Source organism: Thalassophryne amazonica, chromosome 2 (assembly GCF_902500255.1).
Source record: "Thalassophryne amazonica chromosome 2, fThaAma1.1, whole genome shotgun sequence".
Lineage (NCBI taxonomy): Eukaryota > Metazoa > Chordata > Actinopteri > Batrachoidiformes > Batrachoididae > Thalassophryne > Thalassophryne amazonica.
In genome coordinates, this window is record NC_047104.1 from 129,519,820 (window position 1) to 129,543,998 (window position 24,179).

General features: G+C 40.8%; 1 protein-coding gene across 1 annotated transcript in view; it reads right to left on the bottom strand.

The window, feature by feature from the left end:
- samd4a (sterile alpha motif domain containing 4A) overlaps positions 1-24,179 on the bottom strand; it is a 218,707-nt gene that overhangs the window by 122,141 nt on the left and 72,387 nt on the right. The gene's annotated exons all lie outside the window — the stretch shown is intronic.

A 24,179-nucleotide genomic window follows, 5' to 3' on the forward strand; every position in this document is an offset into this window, starting at 1 on the left:
CACAAACCTGTTTTGATCAGGAGAAATCTGCAACAATTGTTATCTGATTTAGGAACTGAAATGATAAAGTTAAGAGATGGTTTGATATTAACAAATTATCATTAAATTTGTGAAAAACTAATGTTATTTGTAAACTGTAAGTTACAAATACAGTTAAATATACAAGGGGTAAACATAGAACGTGTCAAAGAAATAAGTTTTTAGGTGTCATTATTGATGAAAGAATTAATTGTAAAGCTCATATTCAACATGGTCAAAAGAAGGTATCAAAAAGTATTGCCGTATTAAATAAAACAAAGCATGTTCTTGATTGCAGAGAACTACATACTTTGTATTGTTCATTGGTTGCACCCTACCTGACTTACTGTGCTGAATTTTGGGGCAACAATTATAAAAACTACAGTGCAACCATTATTCGTTCTACAAAAAAGACCATTAAGAACAATTCATAATGCAGTTTATCGAGACCACACCAACCCATTGTTCCTTAAATCTCAATATTAAAACTTTACAATATGATTTTGTTCAAGACTTCAATTAATCTACAAAGTGAAAAATAAACAAGTGCCCTTTTGAATTCAATTTTTTTTTACTGAGAGAGAGAGGGAAAATATAATTTCCAGGCTTGTATCATATTAAAATTGCTGGCGCTCGGACGACCAAGAAAGGTTTCTGTGTCTCCATGTGTGGCCCTAGAATATGGAATAACCTGACGGAGGAACGATGTCCAAATATAATCAGTTTAAAATCAATATAAAGACATGATGTTTTCAAGATATGTATCTGCTGAAGAAGGATGAGTTTTGTGTACTGCCAATTGTAAATGTAAATATGTAAATGTAAATTTGTTTGGTAGCGTTCGGATTGTGTCCTTAAGTGGAAGAGTTTGAAGTGGTTGAAAATGGGAGTGGGAATGGGGGGGTAACTTCCCCCTACACTCCTTTTGGACTATAGTTTTATTTTGGTTAAAAGGGTAGGCATTAATAAGCTTTGCTTCTGCCTATACCCTTTCAGGCACAGGGATGCATTGTAATTCATTTCTTTCTTTTTGTAAGTTTGTTGTTTTGGACTGTGTGCTGAATAAATTCATTCAATCACACTACACAACATCTAAGATGGTTGAAAATGTGGTTATAAGTGGTTTAAGCAGGGCGGAAACTGCCCTGCTTAAAGTGTTTAGTGACATGATGTCTGCGGATTCTGAGAAATGCACTGTCCTTGTTCTGTTAGCGCTTTCGGCGGCCTTTGACACGGTTGATCATAACAGCTTATTCACAAGATTGCAGTACTTAGTTGGAATGTCAGGACCTGTCCTAGCGTGGTTCTCTTCCTATTTATTGGGCAGGAGTTTCTGTGTCTCGGCTAATCAGATCCTGTCTGACTCTGCTGATCTGTTGTGCGGAGTACTCCAAGGATCAGTTTTGGGCTTTATGTCCTTTCCTTAGGACAGCTAATTCAGGGATTTGATGATGTCTCTTATTTATTTGCTGATGACATCCAGCTGTACTGCTCTTTTAATGTCTCTGAGATTCACAAACTGACTTCTTTAACTAATTGCCTCGTGCAGATAAAACAATGGCTTGGGGCCAACTCTTTGCAGCTAAATTTAGCAAAAACTGAAGTGCTTGTCATTGTCCCCGATGAGGCAATCCCAGGAATCACTCAGCATCTAAGTGACCTGAGCTTGTTTGTTAAATCGAGTCTTATAAACCTCCGTGTCGTCTTTGACAAAGAAATGTCACTTGAGCATCACTCGAAACAGCTGACAAGGAATTGCTTTCAATCAGTTGCGAAAAATATCGAACTTAGAAGTAGTGTTGAATGATGATCTTGAGTTGATTATCCACGCCTTTGTTTCCTTGCGTTTAGACTACTGTAACAGCTTATTTTCTTGCCTAAACCAAAAGAAGCCATCTCGCTTGCAGCAGGTTCAGAATTCTGCAGCTAGGCTGCTAACTCAGACTAAGAGGAGTAGCTAGCCATATTACTCCATTTTAAAAGCCCTGCACTGGCTCCCTGTGCGATATTGTTTAACTTTAAAATCCTCGTGCTGACTTTCAGAGCTCTGCATGGTCAGGCTCCCCCTTATATTAGAGACTTGTTGTGTCCCTACACTCCCTCTCGGAGCCTGAGGTCATTCGACCTGAATCTCCTCATGGTCCCTCGTACCCGTTTCAAGACCAGAGGAGATCGCTCTTTCCAGGCCATCGTGCCAAGGCTCTGGAATGATCTCCCACTCTCTATTTGCACACTTGCTTCTGTTGATGCATTCAAGAGTAGGCTCAAGACGCACTTGTTTCTCCATGCATTTTAATCTACAGTGGAGGGAGCTGTTTATGACCATTATATTTGCTTTTTTGCAGTGATTATGTGCTTTTATGTATTTTATTTTTAACTACCTTTTTGTGCAGCACTTTGTGGCTCTCTCTGCCTGTGAAAAGTGCTATATAAATAAAATTTACTTACTTATAATGGACAGATCATGAAAAAAATTACAGAACAACATATTAGCTTTAAAAAACAAGGACGTCAAAATGACGCAAAGCCAATCACACCATCAACCTCAACGCAATGCTGCAAAGTCATACTGCTAAATCTGCTGGCAGAGTCCAAAGCCCTATCCTGTCAATCTGAGTCGCAGGCTTACAAGGAGATGTCAACCGCTCAGGTCAATAGCTCTGAAAAGCCGCACAGAGGAGACAAAACCATCATTTACTGTTTGTATGAGGAAATGCCTGAGTGTTGACTGTCCACTCCAGTTCGTTCTGTCCATAACCAATTACACTAATAACCAACCACAATCATACTATGTCTAAACCCTTTGTCGACACATTCACTAAGTGACTCAATAAATCATGTTATATATATTTGCTGTGTGGTAGCCAAGCGGTCACCACACTTGCCTCCAAAACAGAAGGTTCCTAGTTCAAGACCACCCGTATAATGTGGAGTTGTGTGTGGAAGGGTATATGGCTTAAACGTTGTGCCAAATCAACATGTCGCTGTGGTAACCAACAAAAAGAGGAGAAGCTTAAGGAAGTTAGGTTTTCCCCAACACACACACACAGGAAAGAGAGCATGCCATCAGGGGTTTCATTAATGCCACGTTCACACCGGGCGCGACGCAAGCGACAGCAGTGACAGGTTTGCAATGTAATCCCTATGGAAGGAGGTGTTGTGGCGCCAAGCCATGGAACACGACGCAATGGACGCGAATGAAGCGACATGAGTGAAGCGATTTTGAGTGATTAGCGCATTTGTGGCGTGATATTGCGTCACGTCGCTTTGCCCTCCTCCCCAAGTTGAAAAATGTGAACTTTTTCATCTTGTCGCGCTGTGATGACTAATCAGGGACTGGATATGTAGTGACGTGAGATGTCTGGAGTTTGAGTTGGATGTGAACATGTCCTGTCTCTGGTAGCCAGCCTGTGAGCAGGACTTATGTTCCTTTTGTCCTTTATTTCACAATTATGACAGAGGAAGAGCGAGCAGTAGCCCCACAGCAGCGGAGAGTCTTTTTTGTGTCACATGTGCGCGTGAGCGAATCGTCCGTGAAGATTATTTTATTTATTAACTACACAGATGTATAATAAAACAAATGGTGACTGGTTTATAAATACAATTTTGACCAAGTTTGGGGGAAGAGAGAGGAGCAGCCCCGCAGCAGGGGCAGTGGAGTTTTTTGTTTTTTTTTTATTATTGTTCACATGTGCGCACATGAACGGGACAGGAGGTCCTCAAACTGGGTCCTGTAGAGGCAGAAGGACTGCTGAAAGCGGCCGTCATCCAGACGCAGCTCCTGCAGCAAATAATGATACTCCCCGAATTGGGAACATCTCGTGAGGATGTTGTGAACCCAGGGACGGCACCGCTGGTGATGTTTGTTTCCACAACAATTAAGAGCACAGCAACTCACTCCGTGTGATCAAGGTCCGCCATGTTAACTTGACTGACAACTGGAGCTGGCGAGCGGAATGGAAGCTCCTCCTATTTGATGACGCACTGGGGGCGAATTTTCGCAGCGAAAGCAAAGCGACACAACGGGCGATGGTGGCGCCAATTTGTGGCTCTGGTTGCACCTGGTGTGAACGCGGCAGACAGAAAATTGAAGTTGGAATGAAAAAAGTAACAGTTGCACAATTTTTCTTAGGGTCAACAACAATTAAAAATAATAAAAAATGCCTGGTGCCTTTCCAGAACCAAAACAATAAAATGGTAAAAAAAAAAAAAAAAAAAAGAATAAGGCTGTAACATGAAGTGTGGAGCAAGTGAAGCGCTGTGAATATTTTCTGGATGCACTGTACATTCAGGTCCATATTGCAAGGATTTGGACAAAAGCAATTTGTCATTTTGCCTTCAACATGTTCATGTTCAGTCTAATTTGCTTGATATGTTAATTTCTAAATTATTTAACGATACCGAGTATGTTTTGTAATAAGTACTGTTCATAAACATTCGCATGACTTGTTCATTCTGATCTCGCTCATCACGTGCCATCCTGCCGTAACACGCCACCACCAGAAACAAATTTTCAGCTGGTGGGAGACACTGTACATTGTATCAAATCTAGTTTTTACAACCAATTTATTCTTGGGAAGGAGATTAATATGAAGGGCAAGAGACAATGAACTAGTTAAGGCCCATCTAAATTTTAGGAAACAATACCAATTAAAAGTTACAGAGAAAATAAGGTGGCAGCTGTTCAGAAACAGTAGAAGAAATGAGTGAGTGAGTGTGTGTGTGTGTGTGGTGTGGGGGGGGGGGGGGGGACTCAGCTCAGTTCCAGAAATGACGTAATTCTTCATTCCTCTGAATGAGGCAAGTCTTGCTCCGTCAGAGAACAGGAATTGTTCTATGATCATAAAAATGATGAGAAAGCATATGGACAACCCTTCACAAAAGGATTTCTGAAATGTTTCCATCTATGGATTCAAATATTCATTTTAGTTTATTCAAGGAGCAAACATTTTTCCTATAACTGATTTCCTCCCCCCACGTACTTTAAATCTTCAGCTCAGTTGTGACTAGTTTAACCTGTTTTACAACACAATGGAAAGTCTTTGTCTTGGCAATGCAGATACTGAATAAATATGATACCTTCATGGCAGATGTCCCCATGAATCCACTTTTTTGTAATAAAGCATATTTGATCCTGAAAACACAGTAAAATTTTAATTTGCATACACTGATGGAAACATCTCAGACAACCCTTTTTTAAGGATATCCTAATATTTTCTCAACATTTTACAATCATGGAACAATTCCTGTTCTCTGACAGACCAACACTTGCTTCATTCAGAGGAATAAGGATTAAATCATTACTGGAACTGAGCCGTGTACCACTCCCACCCACATATTTTTTATATTATAGAATATACATACATACATACATAGTTCTTTTAACTTCTATGTTTTTCACTCGAGGTCACCGGATTCCATTTCAAATTATTGTATTTAAAGCTGCCTCAAGGCGCGCAAGACAAGTAAGGTCTCGCCTTACTATACCCCCTTGAACAAGCACACAGGTGACAGTGGTAAGGCAAACTCCCTCTGATGATAGGATGCCCTTCCTGATGCAACTTCACATTACATGGAATAGGCAGGAGTGTTTTTGAACTGGGAACCATCCCCTGTGGTAACAGGGGCACTAACCGCTTTGCCACCATGTTGATATATGTAAAGATATAGATAAATGCGTGTACACACGCACACACAGAGAGACAGACACTAAAGCTGGAAATGAAAAAAATAATGCAAGCAAGATTTTTTTTTTTTTTTTTTTTCCCATCAGTTCTACAAGTTAGTGATGCAAACATGAAAAACTGCTGTGACCCATTTATTAACCTTGAACCCACATCAGAGAAAGACATCATGAGCTATGCTAAATGTGGCCTCAATACATTTTTAACAGATTACAAATAAATATTTGAAAAGTTCCACGTAATAGAGCTGAAAAATGTAAAGTGAATAAAGTGGGATCACACTCTTTTTGAATTTCATATTTAAGGACTACAATCAGCACAGAGTCTGAACGTATGTATGTTGCTTGTATCGTATTCGAGATAAGAAGTTACTTGAGGCTGACTGGTTTTCCTCAAGGTTCAAAGGTCAAGGTGTCAGTCTTGGAACAGGTTCCCTCATGACAAATAGGCTTGGAGTCTATATGGTTACTCACAGACAGGTCAAGCACTGGTTGAAACAAACCAACGGTTAAAAGAAGCACTTGGCTCCCCAAACAGACGCAGACTGTGTATCCAGTAACAGTCAGTCAGACACAGAGAGTAACAGTATGAAGTAAAGAATTACTCACACACATCAAGTTCAGGAAACCTTAATCAGTACAGTATTTTAGTAAAAGTTACAGTTCAACAGATCAGCCCACAATTCCAAATGTCGCATCAATCACAGGACATGTACGGTGCATTCTGCAAAATATTCACAGCGCTTCACCTTTTCCACATTTTGTTACAGCCTTATTCCAAAATGGAGTACATTACAAAATACATTTTGTCCCCACAAAATTCTATTCACAACACCCCCCCCCCCCCCCATAATAACAAAACGACAAAAAAAAGTCTTATTTTTGGGGGGAAAAAAAAGAAAAAAAGAAATTACATGTACATAAGTCTTCACGGCCTTTGCTCAGTACTTTGTTGATGCACCTTTGGCAGCAATTGCAGCCTCAAGTCTTCTTGAATATGATGCTACAAGATTGACGCACCTATCTTCGGAAAGCTTTGCCAATTCCTCTTTGCAGAACCTCTCAAGCTCCATCAGGTTGGATGGGGAGCGCTGGTGGATTGGTGGATTGCTGCAGAAATGGTTGTCCTTCTGGAATGTATTCCTCTCTCCACAGATAAACTACTAATTGTGAGAATCTACTGAATCTACTGGTACTTTGTTTCCCATGTAACAATAAGAAATATACTCAAAACCTGGATTAATCTTTTTAGTCACATAGCACTACTATTATTCTGAACACTACTGTATGTGGAGTTTGTTATTTCATTGACTACTAATGCGTCAGAACATGTTCATCTTGAAGACGAGTTTGTTCAGAATCAGCTACTTATCACAAATCGATTGACTATTTTGTTAACTTCTCTTACGGTCTGTGGTCAATGCATTTTCCTCTAGAAGATGAGCGTCCGTTCACTTCAATGAGACTGCTCCGAACAGTTTTTTCCCCATTGCCTCCAAACTGAAAGGTCACTGAATAAATGCCACATTTTTGACCTGCTCCCAGACGCAGAGCATCTCTGGGGGTGAATGGAGCTGTGGGCGGGCCTGGACGCTGGATTTTCGCACAATGATTGGACGATCAGTCAAAAGGCTAAATCCCATTTTGAGATATAGGAATGCCAGAATTAATTTGCACATTTTTGCATATTTATGCATTTTTTAATTTATGCCAAAGTGTTTTGCATGCACTATTAATCAGTCTGTTTTAAAGGCACACGTTAGATATCATATGTTTATACAGTGCCACCAAACTTACAAAAAAACAAACAACTAAAAAACTTTGTACCACAGCCAAACAAAATGAGTCAAACTCTGTGGAAAGACAATAGAAACTGGTGATTTGGATGCAGGAACATTCACACATCGCAGGTATCAGGTACCGGATTAGATGTTGTGTGAGAAGCTCCACGTGAGTTACTCTCTGCTTCGTTCTTAGGTAAGTTAGTGTTTAAGGTCATCGCACGTTATTTAACGTCCCTGTTTGCAGCACAACATCAAAGTATGTAATGTAAGTAAGTAATGATTGCAAGTCTATCCGGGCACATGTGGTAATAATTATTGGTTGCTGGTGTATTTTATTAATGAAAATTAGTGACGAAGTAACTGAAACGTTTTGAACCACTGAATCAATATGAAGCAGCATTTTGAAGCTTTTGATACAATTAGAAATGGTGACAACTGCTGGCCAATCTTGAACATAACATTTCCTTAGAACAATAAAGCACAAGATGTCAAACAGTCAGGCTCTGTTATGTATGTTGTGCTCCTTAAAATTTTTGACTATTTTTGTTTAAAAAAAAACAATATACTTGTGTTATAATCCCTGAAGCAGTATTCCCAAGGGACTAATAAAGTTATATCTAAACCAATCTAATGTTGATTGTGCCATTATAAAATATTCTACATAATGGAGATTTATATAACAGCTGAGTGGATCCTGGTCATTTGATTGGTGCTTTGTATGTCGTATGACATGGATGAATTCATTCCATTCGTGTTGCATTGCATTTAGAGTGCAAATTGGTTCCGTACGTTTGGTACCATGCACTCTGCAAGCAAACACAAAATAAAATTCACTCTGCTGTCTGTCTGGAGGCTGTTGGAATGAAAAGCTGGACTATTTTTTTCCCAATGCACTGAGAATGTAAACAGTCTTTTTTTGTGCGAATGTGCAGGGGGCAACGACTACAGAGACATGATTTGACTGAGCTAACTGATGCTGCTAATTCTTGTAACACACAAAACAAATCCACTGTGCTGTTTGGAGGCTGTGGCAGGAAGTAGGAATGAAAAGCTGGACTAATTTCTGACGTGATTTTTGATTTTGCTGCACTGAGGTTGTACATAGTCTTTTTTTGGTAGTACACGCGCACACAAGTGCCGACTCAGTCGCATGCGCGCGACAATGACACGGTGATTTGACTGAGCTAACTGACATTGCTAATTCTTGTAAAACACACACACACACACACACACACACACTCTCCACTGTAAGCCGTCTGGATGCATGAAGAATTCTTCAGATGAAAAGCTGACGTGATTTTTGGCTGGACTGAGGAACTACACCAAGTCTTTCTTTTTTTTTTATGGAAGTCCGAAGTCAGTGCACAGCATCACTTTACTACACATTACAATTTGGACTTTAGCAGCAGTGACATGCCAAAATGTAAGTCCCTTTTCTGTTTATAAATTAATAAAATGTCAACTGACAAGGATCTATTTTAACCGTTATATAAAACAAATAATGTTTTTACGTTCTTTCAATGGAACAAATATTTCATGAGATGAAAGCTAGAACATACCATTCAATGAGGTGAAGGTAACAGTCAGTGCCTGACGTTACATCATGAATATGGATCAGAATGGCTGTCAATCTGTTGTGCATTTTCAGATGCATGCTGGCTTATTTTACGTTTATCAGCTTTATCAGGACTCACACAAGTTAAAGAGTTGAGAGTAATGATTTATAATATGGTAAAGTGTTGACTGGAGTGAGATATGCCCTTTAAGGTCATCTTCCTGTCAAACTCATACTGTACCTCCTCTACAACAAATACAAATGGGCAACTACAAGGTGGGTATTGAACAGTGATGCATATGTGGGTATCCTCCTCCTGTGGAACATGCTCATGATTTTGAGCAAAACGATCAGTTATAGTTGAGTTGGGGAGGTGATGGTCTAGCGGTTAAGCATTGGGCTTGAGACCAGAGAATCCTTGGTTCAAATCCCAGTCTGACTGGAAAATCACTAAGGGCCCTTGTGCAAGGTCCTTAATCCCCTAGTTGCTCCCGGTGTGTAGTGAGCGCCTTGTATGGCAGCACCCTGACATTGGGGTGAATTGGCACTATTGTAAAGTAGGGCTGCAGCTATCGATTATTTTAGTATTATTTATTATCGAGTATTCTATCGATTAATTGAGTAACCGGGTGAAAAGTACTTTTGCATTTTTAAACAACATCAATAGTCCAGGGCTCTCGCTAAGCAATGGCATTGTGTGTTACCCAAAAAAGCGAAAATTAAAAAGCGAAACAATCAGTGCGAGTCTGAGCAAAATGCAGAAGAAAGAGTGGACTTTTGCTGAGAGGATCTTCTTTCAGAGACTGTCAGTGTGACCAGGAATGGAGCTGTAACTCGCCCGGTGTGAGGGGACAGCAACCAGCCGCCGGGCGAATAGCCACTCCCCACATAGAGCGGACGTGTGTTTTTTAAAAATAAAACACACTGCTTCACTTTAAATGCTTTAAATAAGTTATTTCAGTTGTTGCTATTACAGTTTTTCTGTAATTATTGTATGGCTTTTGCCTCACAATATAAAGCGCCTTGGGGCAACTGTTTGTTGTGATTTGGCGCTATATAAATAAAATTGATTTGATTTATTTCAGATGATCAGCGTGGGCAGTCTTTTTCTTAAAAGGCTTTATTTTACTCTGTGTCGCATTGGAAAGCTGTAGCCTTTGGCGCTAAATTGATTAGCGTTTACACGGCATATGCACATGCTCTACTCTTCCTCTGTTTTTTTCTGGGGATGTTACAGTGCCACACACAGGCCTGGCATATGTACTGCAATGTTAAATGGAGCTTCGAGGCACAGAATTTGCCTAGAACATTTTCTGTAATTGAATTATTCGAGTTACTCGACTAATTGTTTCAGCCCTCCCTTTGAGCATCTGATGCAGATGGAAAGGTGAAAATATAAAAAAAAATGCAGTTAATCTTTAGAATTTGCACAAATCCCATTACATGCCACCTATAAATACTGGCCAGGATCAGCACAACAGTTCATGCACGCTGGATATCCAGTGAAGTCCATTTCAGACACATCGCTCTGATCACAAGACACAAATGACAGTGGCAGAAAGAATGCGATTGTTTTAGCTCATTTGTTACACACTGCTTATGGGCACAACACAATCACATATGTGGAGACTTGTTAGACACATGATTCCTCTCAATCTAATTATAGAAGGGTCAACAGCACACAAATCCACAACACGGCAGCAAGCAGAATGGATAAGGCCAGCTGAGTGGTTCACAGAGGGGACACATTAACTCTTAATCTCATACTGACAATGAGAAAACACTTTCAAAGAGAGGAGACGGTGTGTGTGTTTTTCAGACACTGATATATTACTTTGTGGAACAGAACAATTCACCCAGTAATGTTCAGTAGATCAGCTTTCTTTCTCTATTAAGATTATCCAACATGTATCAGCTGTTTTTACAGAATATTCCGTTAAAAAAGAAATCATCCACTGAAATTTCTTTTCCCATCAGCTTCTGTGCATGTCAAAATAATTAAACTAAGTAGAATTGAATGTTGTAATATTTATGTTTAGTTACATATGAAGAGTTCAGATTAAAACCCAGTAAGTCTAAAACCACAATTCGTTTTGCTGAGGCCAGCATATACATACAGTAGCTACTTTGGCAACGAACAGCATGCAAAATGTTACAGAATTTGAATGTAATGGTTTCATTGTATTTATGGAAATTTGTGCATTTTCCTTTCAATCACCATTTTAAAATGCATTTTTCAAAACAGACTTACTGGGTTTTGTTGGTATTTCTGTATTGAGATTCAGTATTTTTAAGCAGGCGTTTTGTGTAACAGTAGAATCCTGCACCCTCCACCCTCTCATACAGTAGTGTTCAGAATAATAGTAGTGCTATGTGACTAAAAAGATTATTCCAGGTTTTGAGTATATTTCTTATTGTTACATGGGAAACAAGGTACCAGTAGAGTCAGTAGATTCTCACAAATCCAACAAGACCAAGCATTCATGATATGCACACTCTTAAGGCTATGAAATTGGGCTATTAATAAAAAAAAAGTAGAAAAGGGGGTGTTCACAATAATAGTAGCATCTGCTGTTGACGCTACAAACTCAAAACTATTATGTTCAAACTGTTTTTTTTAGCAATCCTGTGAATCACTAAACTAGTATTTAGTTGTATAACCACAGTTTTTCATGATTTCTTCACATCTGCGAGGCATTAATTTTGTTGGTTTGGAACCAAGATTTTGATCGTTTACTAGTGTGCTTGGGGTCATTGTCTTGTTGAAACACCCATTTCAAGGGCATGTCCTCTTCAGCATAAGGCAACATGACTTCAAGTATTTTGACATATCCAAACTGATCCATGATACCTGGTATGCGATATATAGGCCCAACACCATAGTGGGAGAAACATGCCCATATCATGATGCTTGCACCACCATGTTTCGCTGTCTTCACTGTGAACTGAGGCTTGAATTCAGAGTTTGGGGGTCGTCTCACAAACTGTCTGTGGCCCTTGGACCCAAACTCTCATTAGTCCACAAAATATTCCTCCATTTCTCTTTAGGCCAGTTGATGTGTTCTTTGGCAAATTGTAACCTCTTCTGCACATGTCTTTTATTTAACAGAGGGACTTTGCGGGGGATTCTTGCAAATAAATTAGCTTCACACAGGCGTCTTTGAACTGTCACAGCACTTACAGGTAACTCCAGACTGTCTTTGATCATCCTGGAGCTGATCAATGGGTGAGCCTTTGCCATTCTGGTTATTCTTCTATCCATTTTGATGGTTGTTTTCCGTTTTCTTCCACGTGTCTGTTTTTTTGTCCATTTTAAAGCATTGGAGATCATTGTAGATGAACAGCCTATAAATTTTTGCATCTGCGTATAGGTTTTCCCCTCTCCAATCAACTTTTTAATCAAACTACGCTGTTCTTCTGAGCAATGTCTTGAATGTCCCATTTTCCTCAGGCTTTCAAAGAGAAAAGCATGTTCAACAGGTGCTGGCTTCATCCTTAAATAGGGGACACCTGATTCACACCAGTTTGTTTGGGATTTCTTATAATCATGAACAACAACAGCCGCAACACTACGTGGCTCCAAATACCCAACAACAGGCAAACATCATCCTCTTTAAAAGGTACAACTTTGCATTTTAACACCACAACTGCTTTTTCAACCCAACTTTAACAAGATCACTACAACAACCAGGAAGAATAATAAATATAAGTAAATAAAATTAAATAAAACAATTAACAGAGGTCCTTGCTCTCCTGTCACAGCATTAGAGTAAAGTCCTCCTCTGACCACTACAATATGGCCAAAGCAGCTCCTGATGTCAGGATACACTCATGGCTCTTGTATAACCTGGCCAGATCACCATAGCAGCGTGTGCTGCCAACATGGATTGGAACAGGATATGTTCAGAGTTTCACCTTACATTAGTGATAAAATACACCTTGCTTTCATTAAATTTCTCCAAATTGTATAAAATTCTCTTTGGAAAATATTTAGACAATGCAGTGTCACATATGGTAACTGCTGGAGACATATGTGGAGTATTAGCAACCAAAGAACAAGGGGAAACAAAACCAATAGTTGGTCTTTATTTGCAGCAAAGTTCTTTTAGTGCAGATAGTGAAACTGATTATAAAATTAATTATCGTTTATCATAATGTCATTTCCATGACATTTTACAATGTCAAGTTGTAAACTGTTCAACTTCAGGCTCAAACAACTTGAGCAATTGTTTGTGTGTTGTGATAAAACATTCTCTCTACTGTACTCGGGTGAAAGCACACACGCCCTTGCATATGCTCCTTGTGTGGTTACTCCTTCTGAACAAAGGTAATTTTCAACACAAATCCCTTCACAAATATATTATAAATAATCAAATATGATAATATTAATTAGTTACTTAAACCATTCTGAAATACAATTTTATCAGTTCACAGAGACAATACATTTTAAACAGGGCAGCCATAAGAACTAACACTCAATTTTAATTTTGAAATGTTATATTCTCAACATATTGACCTCAAAAGGTGAAAAACATTTTAAATCTGCTGCACTAGATTTAAAGTTTAAGGACCTGGGGTCCAAGGGCAGCTTTACCATACTTTCAATAATTCACCCATTTATGGTGCTTTCATTTAGTATAATGCCCATGTGTTGTACATCAAAATGTTCAGAACAACAACACATACTTTGGCTCTAAAACTGAAATTATGAGTGAACACACACTTATTATCCATGTTGAACTGTGTTGGTGTTAGAAATGTACCAATGTAAATAAAAAATTATTTTGCTTAAGAAAATAAACCCTCCAGGTGTTATTCCACAGTGATTTTCAAAAAAAAAAAAAGAAAAGCGTTTTCAGGTCAACAGGATTGTTCTTTTAGAATTTATGGGCCTTTACTTGTGCATTTTGAGTAAGGATGTGTCACAGAAGACACTACAACTGAGTGGAGCCTCTCACAACAGATAGAGAAAGAAGACAGACCATGTGACAGTCTCTGGCCTCTAGGATTGCTTGTGAGTCAAAGATTGTATAGAAGAAAGATCAGTTTTATAGATGAGAATTTGTAGTTTCAGGAAGTGGTTGAATAAAGTCTCGGATGGTCCCACTCTGATCTATTAATACGATCATGATGAAAAGTACATTTAGACACACTGCGTGTCCATGGACCTCAGAGGGGCATTGACAGTCCATAAATTAAAAAAAAAAAAAAAAACCCACACAATTGTATTTAAATACCCAGCATGTAACTGGTCCATTTTTGTGTAAGTGAAAGGACGAGTCACACACCCTGTTTTATGGGAACTCATACAAAAAGCCTCAAGCCACCTCACACGAAGAAAGCCAGGGTGCACTGTGGAGCACAGCCTTCTGGTGTTCCCAAACTGTCTCCCAGCCAGGGAGCTACCCTACTTCACTTTTGAGCCCTGACAGGATCCTGTGTACTGAGGGCAACATGGCTGTGAAATGAATGAACGTGTGAATACATCAACTAATTTCTTTTGGCTTCTTCCATTTGCTTGGGGTTGCCAAAGTGGATTCTGTATGGACTGGCATGGTGATTTTACACAAAATTTATTTCTAATGCCCTTCTCGATGCAACTCATGTCTCTCTCTGGGCGAAATTATGTACAAGGCCAATTTGAGATCATTTGCTGATATAGAGTTAAGCTGGATTGTATATGATCGCTAGTATAAGAGAAGGACTTTCACACATGAAACAGTTTCCCATGTGGCTTCCTACAAATTGTAGTCAAAATTTCACATCTGTTTAAAGAAAATCTTTCTCTATACTGCTCCACTGTGAAGCTGTATAAGTGGTGAAGCAACAAGCAAAACTCCACCTCAAAACTACAGAAATAAGCTGAAACCTCCATCTGCTGTTTGAGCTTAGTTCATCGCTCATGCTCATACTTGAGTTTGGGACTCTGGCGAGGGTGGTGGCATCTCCCCCTCTATCTCTGCTTCAACCTTCAAAGTCCCTACTTCACCGGACTGTGAATTCTTCTAACTTTATTGGATTAACCATGGAATTGATCAGCTGGTCTAAACGCTATTGACACCATTTTTTTCAACAAGGAAATCAGGGCTGGGGGACCCTGCATGCCCAGATGGAACCTACCCTGCAGGCTGTGTTCGCGACGCCTGGGAGAAATGGTGTGTTGCCTGCTTGGTGCCATTCTATGTGGAGGACATTGAAGATTTATTTATATTTGGTTTTATCGTGGGAGGGCTGGTACCTACTGGTTTATGTGCTGCCCTGATCTACAGGAGAATTGGCAAGACGGCTGCTACCAGAACCACAACCCCTCACCTGTCCATCATGATTAATGAGTTGGGCAAGGCGATACATTCTCAGACAGCATTAACCCTTGAACTCAGATGTAAGTTGGATAACATCTCGGAGCAAATGTACGACTTGCAAAGGAAGATGCCATAGACCCGGGAATACTCAAATTGGATTTGGTTGGCAGATGTGTTTTCTGTGCTCAACCCTAAAAATGGCAGGCTTATCACCCTCTGAAGGTCAAAACGCCCCGCTGTTTTCCTCCAGAAGAATTTCTACAGCCTTGGTGAAACATTCGGCTGCCCTCTTATCTTCTGCCCTCCCCGACAGTCAATCTGATGTTGTCAAGGCAACTCCAGACTGCCCCCCCCCCCCTCCCCCTGAACTCACGGCTGTGTGGGACACTGGTGTGTGCCCCCTCCCCCACCACTCACATTGCCTCAATTTGGCTGGCGGACTGTCTTAAAGTTTAGCGTACATAAACAATCAAATGTATATGTATGGGTGTTCTAATTCTGACGTGTGCCATTATTACGTTCAACTTGTAATAATTGTGGATTAATTGTATTTTTGTCTGAGGTGATTGGCTGGGAAGAAATTTTGTTGCACTTGTAATGACAACAAATCCATCTATCTATGCTCTGAGAAGTATGGTCATCATTTATGAACGGTTTAGAACAACAGAAAAATATGCAGTGTGTGTGTGTTGACATGCCCTTCTTTCAGACAAGTGAACAGAGCGATACATCGTCTCCAGCCAGCTCTTATTGTAATGGACATCTATCAGCAATACAGCTAAAGCACACAAATGACAGACACTGCTTCGTTTTGTATTTCTGAAAGCTTGAAAAGATAACATAATTGCAGCTCTTGCTATTTAAAAAAGAGGACACACACACACACCTAAAATACTTTCAAATTACAACTCTGATTTTCAAAACTGTTCAGGCCTAAGAACAGCCATCTTTTTGCCTGCCCAACCGGAAAAACTGGTGCAGAAAGGACTTTTGCGACTGTCCAGTTAACCTGCATGCAGTCAGACAGTCACTACTCTGGACTTGGCTCATTGATCCACTGATGTATACACACACATGGCTTTGCATCACCACATTGAGACAGCAAGTTTTAGGTGTAAGTTAGAGTCCTGTGTACATTAGGAATCGATGCCTGTCACTCAGCAACACCTCTGTATGTGGTTGGTAGAGCATCTGAACATCTGTCATGTGCTTCACCTGTTAGAGGAACAAACAGAAGAAGAATTCATTTTATTCCACTGCCAGCAACTCAGTGTAGATGTTGTTGACTCAACACCATGTTGGACACAGTGTGTTCCCTGAACCAAAGCCAGAGCACAGCAGTATGACACAGAATTAACTAGCAAACAGTTCAAGTGACTTTAGTAACCATCAAGGAAACAAACATCACCTAACTGAAAGACGCCAAAGGCCGAGTACGAGTCTCGTACCTGTCTAAAGTGGCTCTACTTTAGTCTATTCTATTCTACTCTTCTTTTTTTAGATATAACTTAGTATACACTAGTAGAGTTCTACCTTAGAGATCTATTAGAAAAGTATCCGACCTTATTATTTTTTTCAAAAACCATATGGATTTGAATCACGTGTGATTACATCAGACATGCTTGAACCCTCGTGGGCATGCGAGAGTTTTTTTCACGCATGTCGGTTACGTCATTCACCTGTGGGCAGTCTTTGAGTGAGGAGTCGCCCACCCTCTCGTCGATTTTTTCATTGTTTAGGAATGGCTCAGAGACTGCTGCTTTGTTTGATCAGATTTTTTTCAAAGCTGTAAGGCACAACTGAGTGGACACCATTTGATAAATTCAGCTGGTTTTCGGTAAAAATTTTAATGGCTGATGAGAGATTTTGGTCTGGTAGTGTCGCTTTAAGGACGGCCCACGGTGCCTGACGGTGATCTGCGCTTTCGTCTCGCCGTTTCAAGTTGAAAACTTCCACATTTCAGGCTCTGTTGATCCAGGAAGACGTCAGAGAACAGAGAACTTTCAGAAGAAGTCTGCATGAGGAGTTTATTCGGACACTCCATTGTTAACGGACATTTTGTAATGAAAGAACGTGCGGGCAGAGTCGCATGTCGGGCCGAACCCGACCGCGGGGGGTCGCGACAGGATAAACACCTCTGTTGGAAACCTTAATGGGCAAGTTGGAACATGCCCAAGCTGTTAAACAATTTCTCAGTTACTCACTTGTTGAAAGCCATCAAAAGCCGCCTGAATTTTACAAATGGTTTTCAACACGGAGGTGTTTTTCCTGTCGCGGCGCAACACAGATTGTCGAGTTGTCACGGAAACGACTCGGCGAATTTGCGTGCAAGTCTTTCATTAGAAAATGTCCTTAAACAGTGGAATGTCCGCATAAAGTCCTCATGCCGGCCTCTTCTGAATCTTCTCTGTTCTCTCACGACGTCCTGGGTGAATTAAGCCTTAAATTAGATCGAAACAGGCCGACGACGGTGCCTGGAAGCGCTGCACGACGTCCTGCTCTGTGGGAAGTCCTTACAGCGACAGAAACACCCCATAATCTCTCAACAGCCGTTAAACTTTTCACCGAAAACCAGCTTAATTTCTCGAATAGTGTCCACTCGGATATTCCTCACAGGTCCAGAAAAAATGTTGATAAAGCAACGCGCGCCGTCTCGAGCAGCGTGTGAAACAAAGGAATTCAGCTGAGAGGGCAGGACCACATCTCACTCAAGGCCTGCCCACAGGGAAATGACGTCACCGACGCGTGAAAAAACTCACGCATGCGCACGAGGGTTCAAGCATGATTGGTGTAATCGCATGTCATTCAAATCCATATAGTTAAAAAAAAAAGGGTCGGTTTATTATCTAATAGACCTCGTATTCTAGAAGACATACCTTACTGAATTTTCATGGAAGCTATAACTGTAAAGCAGCTGTTCTCAAAAGGAGTAGCCTACAGACCAACGGTGGTCCATGGTCAACCCCTGGTGGTTCACAAGTAGGCCTGTTGCAATAATTGATATATGATCTTACGTTCGATATACAGATGTACCCGATCATTTTGCTGGCCTTGAAGTATCGCCCTTTACATGAGTGTTTGTTGTCACCAACATTCCACTGAGTTGCACAGCTTCGTATGTCCCTCTTAGCTTGCTGTCTGCCGGATGGGAAGGCTGTGTATTCAGCTCGCTCTGTGTGCAAGGTGCTCCGCCAACACACACACACACACACACACACACACACACACACACACACACACACACACACACACACAGAGAGAACAGTGTGCCACAGTAAACAGCCAGCCAAGTAAACTGCATAATTATATCCAGAAAGTTTCCATACAGAAATTTTTGAAGAGTACATGGATTTGGTTTCAAAGCCTAATTCCACAGCTCCGGTGTGGGAACATTTCGGAGTGAAGTGGAATGAGCGAGGAGAACCCAAAGTGGATGAGCCAGTATGTTGACTTTGCTTAAAAACAGTGGCACCAAAAACTGGAAATACAACCAACCTGAAATTCCTCCAAAAACATCATCCCATCCGTTTTCCCAGATGGGAACAAAAACTGCATACAGATGTTCTTAGGCAATATACTGTCCAACATAATTTGTTTTCATGACAGGCCTATCCATCAGTATACTGGTAAAATATCACATTCCAAATTAATATCAAATTCTAACTTAAAAGTGTTTCTCAGACTGTTTAAAAATGAATTCAAAGTCTAAGACACTGTAATATACTGTTGGAATACACCATATACCAATTTACTGAAATTGATGGCTTTATGCACTGTTTGAACAGCCATTGTGCTATTATTTTGGGTCAAATAGCACCACTTAAAGCTAATAAGGTTTCCCATGGCCGATTCTGTCCTTGGATCAATGATGTGATTATGAATCAAAGGAGATTATGTCGCCAGATTGAACGTTTATGGAAATCAACAAAATTGGAGGTCCACAGGCTACATTTAAGAGATCTAATATCCTCCTTAAATAAGATGCTAGAGGAGGCCAGGGAAAGCTATTTTTATCAGCTGATTGCCTCAAATAAGAGAAATCCCAAAGTGCTCTTTGACACAATCAGCTCTATTGTGTCACCTGCTGCTGCTGTAATTCCTGTTCTTCCTAAAACAAGTAGTGATGAGTTCCTTAATTTCTTCATTGACAAAGTCAGAGTCATAAAAGATAATTTGCCGCTCTCAATGCCCTCTTGTTGTGATTCCCGGTATTTGGGACCTCCCAGTCAATGCTGGACCTCTTTTAAGCTTGTTACAATTGAGGACATTCTATCTGTCATCAACATAATGAAACCAACCTCTGGTATTTTGGATGTAGTTCCTTTTAGATTGTTTATGAATGTTTTTGACTCTATTGGGCCTTGTATTGTTAAAGTTTTCAATATGTCTTTGTCGACTGGTGTGTTTCCTTGTTCTTTTAAACATGCTGTTGTGGAACCACGGCTAAAGAAAGCAGGATTGGACTCTGGAACTGAAGAACTTTAGGCCAATATCAAAGACCCCCTTTTTGGCTAAAGTCTTGGAAAAGGTGGTCTGTGTCCAACTTAAATCATTTTTGCAGACTAACAACATCTATGAATGCTAGTGATTTTCAAGATGGCGCCTGTGACTGGCGTGGCCGTCGCTTGGCTCCTGTTGTGTTGGTTACTAATGGCCACTTTTACAACATATGTTATTTTAGCAGCCCGACTAGCAGATGGAGGTGTCTTGACTTTACGGACTTACGATCGGGACTCTTTGTTTCATATCAAGGAGACAATGGAGAGCCTATTTGCTACACGAGACAGGTTCAACAAGGCCTTTCCTCCGCCCCTAACTATCGGCTCCGACTCACCTGATTATCCGCTGCTGTTGAGGGCACCGTGTAAGATCCGCAGGAGACTGAGGAAAAAAGGCTTTTTGGATAAGAGGAGAAGAGGCTCACGGGCTGGTGTCCAGGTGAAGAGAAGGCGTGCAGCGGCGCGTTTGGGCACCAGCACCGGTGGCCGAGGACGGGCTCGCTTCCTCTACCACATTCCTCTCTTTGATGTGTGCGATAGCACATCTGCATCAACACCTGTTCAGTTAGGTATGGGTGTTCTAGACTTTTCTCAGCGCTGGTATCCTGGTGGCGTAGTTCCATCGCTACTGTGCACTTCTGTGTTTACGCCTCCGCCTGCACGGATCAGCTGGAGTCCACGTGACCACTGTCTTCGTCCTATCCCATTGCGAGCCTCAGACAGCACCTACGTGACGTTGTCCACCTTGCGCCTTGGTTTATTGAACGTGCGTTCAATCGCCAATAAATCATTTTCCCTGAATGATCTTATATCAATGGAAATGTTGGACTTAATGTGCCTTTCGGAGACTTGGCAGAGAGAAGAGGAATTTCTTCATTTAAATGAGCTCTGCCCTGCTGGGTTCTGTGTCCTTGGGAAGCCCCGCCCCTGTCGCCGTGGTGAGGGCCTTGCCATCGTTTATGAAGAGGATTGTGTGTGTAAAGGGGTACAGTCACAGGATTTTCCCTCCTTTAAATCACAGTTGGTCAAGGTGGGTTTCTCAAACCCATTTTTCTGTGCGTTGGTTTATCGCCCCCCAGGCCCTGCTACTGCCTTTCTTAAGGATTTTAGTGAATTTTTATCCTCTATTATAACATTGGAATCTGTTTTAATTCTTGGAGATTTTAACCTTCATGTTGATGACAAGTTATCTTGCTCTGCTATGGAGCTTTTATCGTTGACTGAAGCTTTTAATTTTGTGCAACATGTTTCTGAGCCCACTCACCAAAAGGGTCACATTTTAGATTTAGTTTTTACACTTGGCCTAGACATTTTAAATATGTCTATAAAAGATGTCCACTTGAGCGACCATAGTCTTGTTTCATTTGACCTGCATTCCAGCTCTGATCAGAAGCCCTTAGAAGTTAAGTCTCGGAGGCGTATCATCACTGCTGAAAGATTTTCTTCTATGTTTAATCCTTGTTTGTTCACTGATTTTCTTGATATGGACAATTTTATCCAGTGTTTTAACCATCACTGATACTATTCTTGATCAGTTGGCTCCTGTTAAATACAACATGTCTTGACAGAAAAATGAGTGCCCTTGGATAAATGAAGAGCTCTCAAGTCTTAAGAGACTGTGTCGAAGGACTGAACGCCTGTGGAAATCCTCTAAACTTGAGGTTCACAGGCTTCATCTCAGGGAGCTGGTTCTATCATATAACAAAATGGCTGAGAGTGCCCGTTCTGTCTACATACGTCAGCTGGTGTCTGTGAATAAGAAGAATCCCAGAGTGTTTGATACAATCAACTCTCTTGTATGTCCTGCTGCTTCAGTTACTCCTGTGTTTTCTGAAGCTGACAGCAATGCTTTTTTGAGTTTTTTCACTGACAAAATCAAGTTGATTAAGGATAAAATTCCACCCTCCCTGTGTGGTACTTCTACTGTTATTGAGCCTGCTCCCAGCATTTGGTCTTCATTTAGGGCTGTGACACTTGCTCACCAATGCCGAAATATCAGCAAGATGAAACCTTCCTCTTGCTCATTGGACATCCTTCCCTACAGGCTCTTTATTAAAGTATTTGAGGTAATTGGTCCATGCATTACTAGAATGGTAAATCTTTCTTTGTCCACCGGTGTGTTTCCCAGTGCTTTTAAGCATGCCATAGTGTTGCCTCTACTGAAAAAAACAGGTTTAAATCAAATAGAGCTAAGCAGATTTAGACCTATTTCTAAGCTCCCATTCCTGTCTAAGATCCTCGAGAGGGTGGTTTCAGACCAACTGACACTCTTCCTGGATCAGAATAACATTCATGACAGGTTTCAGTCCGATTTTCGTAGACAACACTCTACGGAAACGGCTCTTTTGAAAGTGTCCAGCAACATTATGATGTCTGCTGATGCTGGGAAATCCACAGTGTTGGTTCTTTTGGATTTGTCCTCTGCCTTTGATACTGTTAACCACCAGGTCCTGCTGAATAGACTGAGGGATCATGTCGGACTGTCGGGGTCAGTTCTTCGGTGTTTTTTTTCATATCTGTCTGGGCGCAGCTTTAGCGTTTTTGCTAACCAGATAAGGTCAGAGTCTGCGGACCTATTATGTGGAGTCCCTCAGGGTTCTGTATTGGGCCCCATTTTGTTTTTATTGTACTTGATCTCTTTAGGTAGGATCATTCAAAGATTTACTGATGTCTCTTACCAGTTATTTGCAGATGACATCCAGCTTTACTGCTCCTTTAAGCCATCTGAGATTAAGAGGATTGATTCCCTCCTCCATTGTTTGGCGGAAATTAAACAATGGCTAACGAATAACTTTCTTCATCTTAACGCAGACAAAACAGAGACATTGGTTATTGCCCCTGATGCCCATATTCCAGGTATTCAGCAGTACTTGGGAGACCTGGGCCAGTCTGCTAAATCATGTCTTCGAAACCTGGGTGTCATTTTTGACAAAGACATGTCGTTGGTACAGCATTGTAAACAGCTGATGAGGAATTGCTTCTTTCAATTAAGAAACATCTCTAAGCTCAGGAAAATGGTGTCTCGAAATGATTTAGAGCTTATTATTTGTATATATATGCTTTTGTGTCAACACGTTTAGACTATTGTAACAGTTTGTTTTCATGTCTAAACAAGAAGGAGTTGCGTCGACTACAGTTGCTACAGAACTCTGCAGCAAGAATTCTGACACAAGCTAACAGAAGGACTCATATTTCCCCAATTTTAAAGGAGCTTCATTGGCTACCAGTGTCCTTCAGGATCAATTTTAAAATTTTGGTTTTAACTTTTAGAGCTCTACATGGCCAGGCGCCTCCCTATATCTGTGACCTTATCCAGCCTTATGCCCCTGCCAGGGCTTTGAGGTCTGTGAACCAAAATCTGTTGATGGTTCCTCGCACCCATTTTGCAACCAGAGGAGAGCGATCCTTCCAGGCTGTTGCTCCCAGGCTTTGGAATGGTCTCCCGCTCTCTCTGCGCTCACTGGACTCTGTCGATACTTTTAAAAGCCAACTTAAGACTTTCTTTTTTACTCAAGCGTTTGCTTCGCTTTTAGGCTGCTCTGTTATCCTATGTTTGTTTTATGTTTTTATGTCTCAGCCATTGTCTGATGTTTTGTGTGGTGTACTCTGCTTTTATGTTGTGAAGCACCTTGTGGCTCTTGTCTGTGAAAGGTGCTATATAAATAAAATTTAGTTACTTAATTACTTACATTTCAGTCCGGGTACCGTGAGTTTCATTCCACTGAAACTGCCCTGTTGAAGGTGGCTAGTGACATTATGATGGCCGCTGATAGTGGTAAATGTTCTGTGCTGGTTTTATTGGATCTATCATCTGCATTCGATACCGTTGACCATGGCATTTTGATTAATAGATTGCGGGATACGGTTGGCATGTCAGGTCCTGTATTAGAGTGGTTTAGCTCTTACTTGGTTGGTAGAACTTTTAGTGTTTCTGTGAACAGTGTGATGTCTGAATCTGCTGATCTTTTGTGGGGTGTCCCGCAGGGCTCAGTCCTGGGTCCGATTTTGTTACTGCTGTATATCCTTCCTCTTGGTAAGCTGATCCAGCAGTTCTGCGATGTGTCCTACCATTTGTATGCCGATGACTTGCAGCTGTACTGTTCTTTTAAGACAACTGAAGCACAGAAAATTTGTTCTCTCATTAGTTGTCTCACTAAAATTACAGAATGGCTTACTGAAAACAGCCTGCAGTTGAATTCTAATAAGACTGAGACATTGTAGCTCCAGATAGTGCTATGTCTGTCATTAAGAATCACCTCGGTAATCTGAGCAGCTCTGTTAAAGGCAGCCTGCATAACCTGGGTGTCATTTTGGATGGAGGGATGTCTTTGGAACATC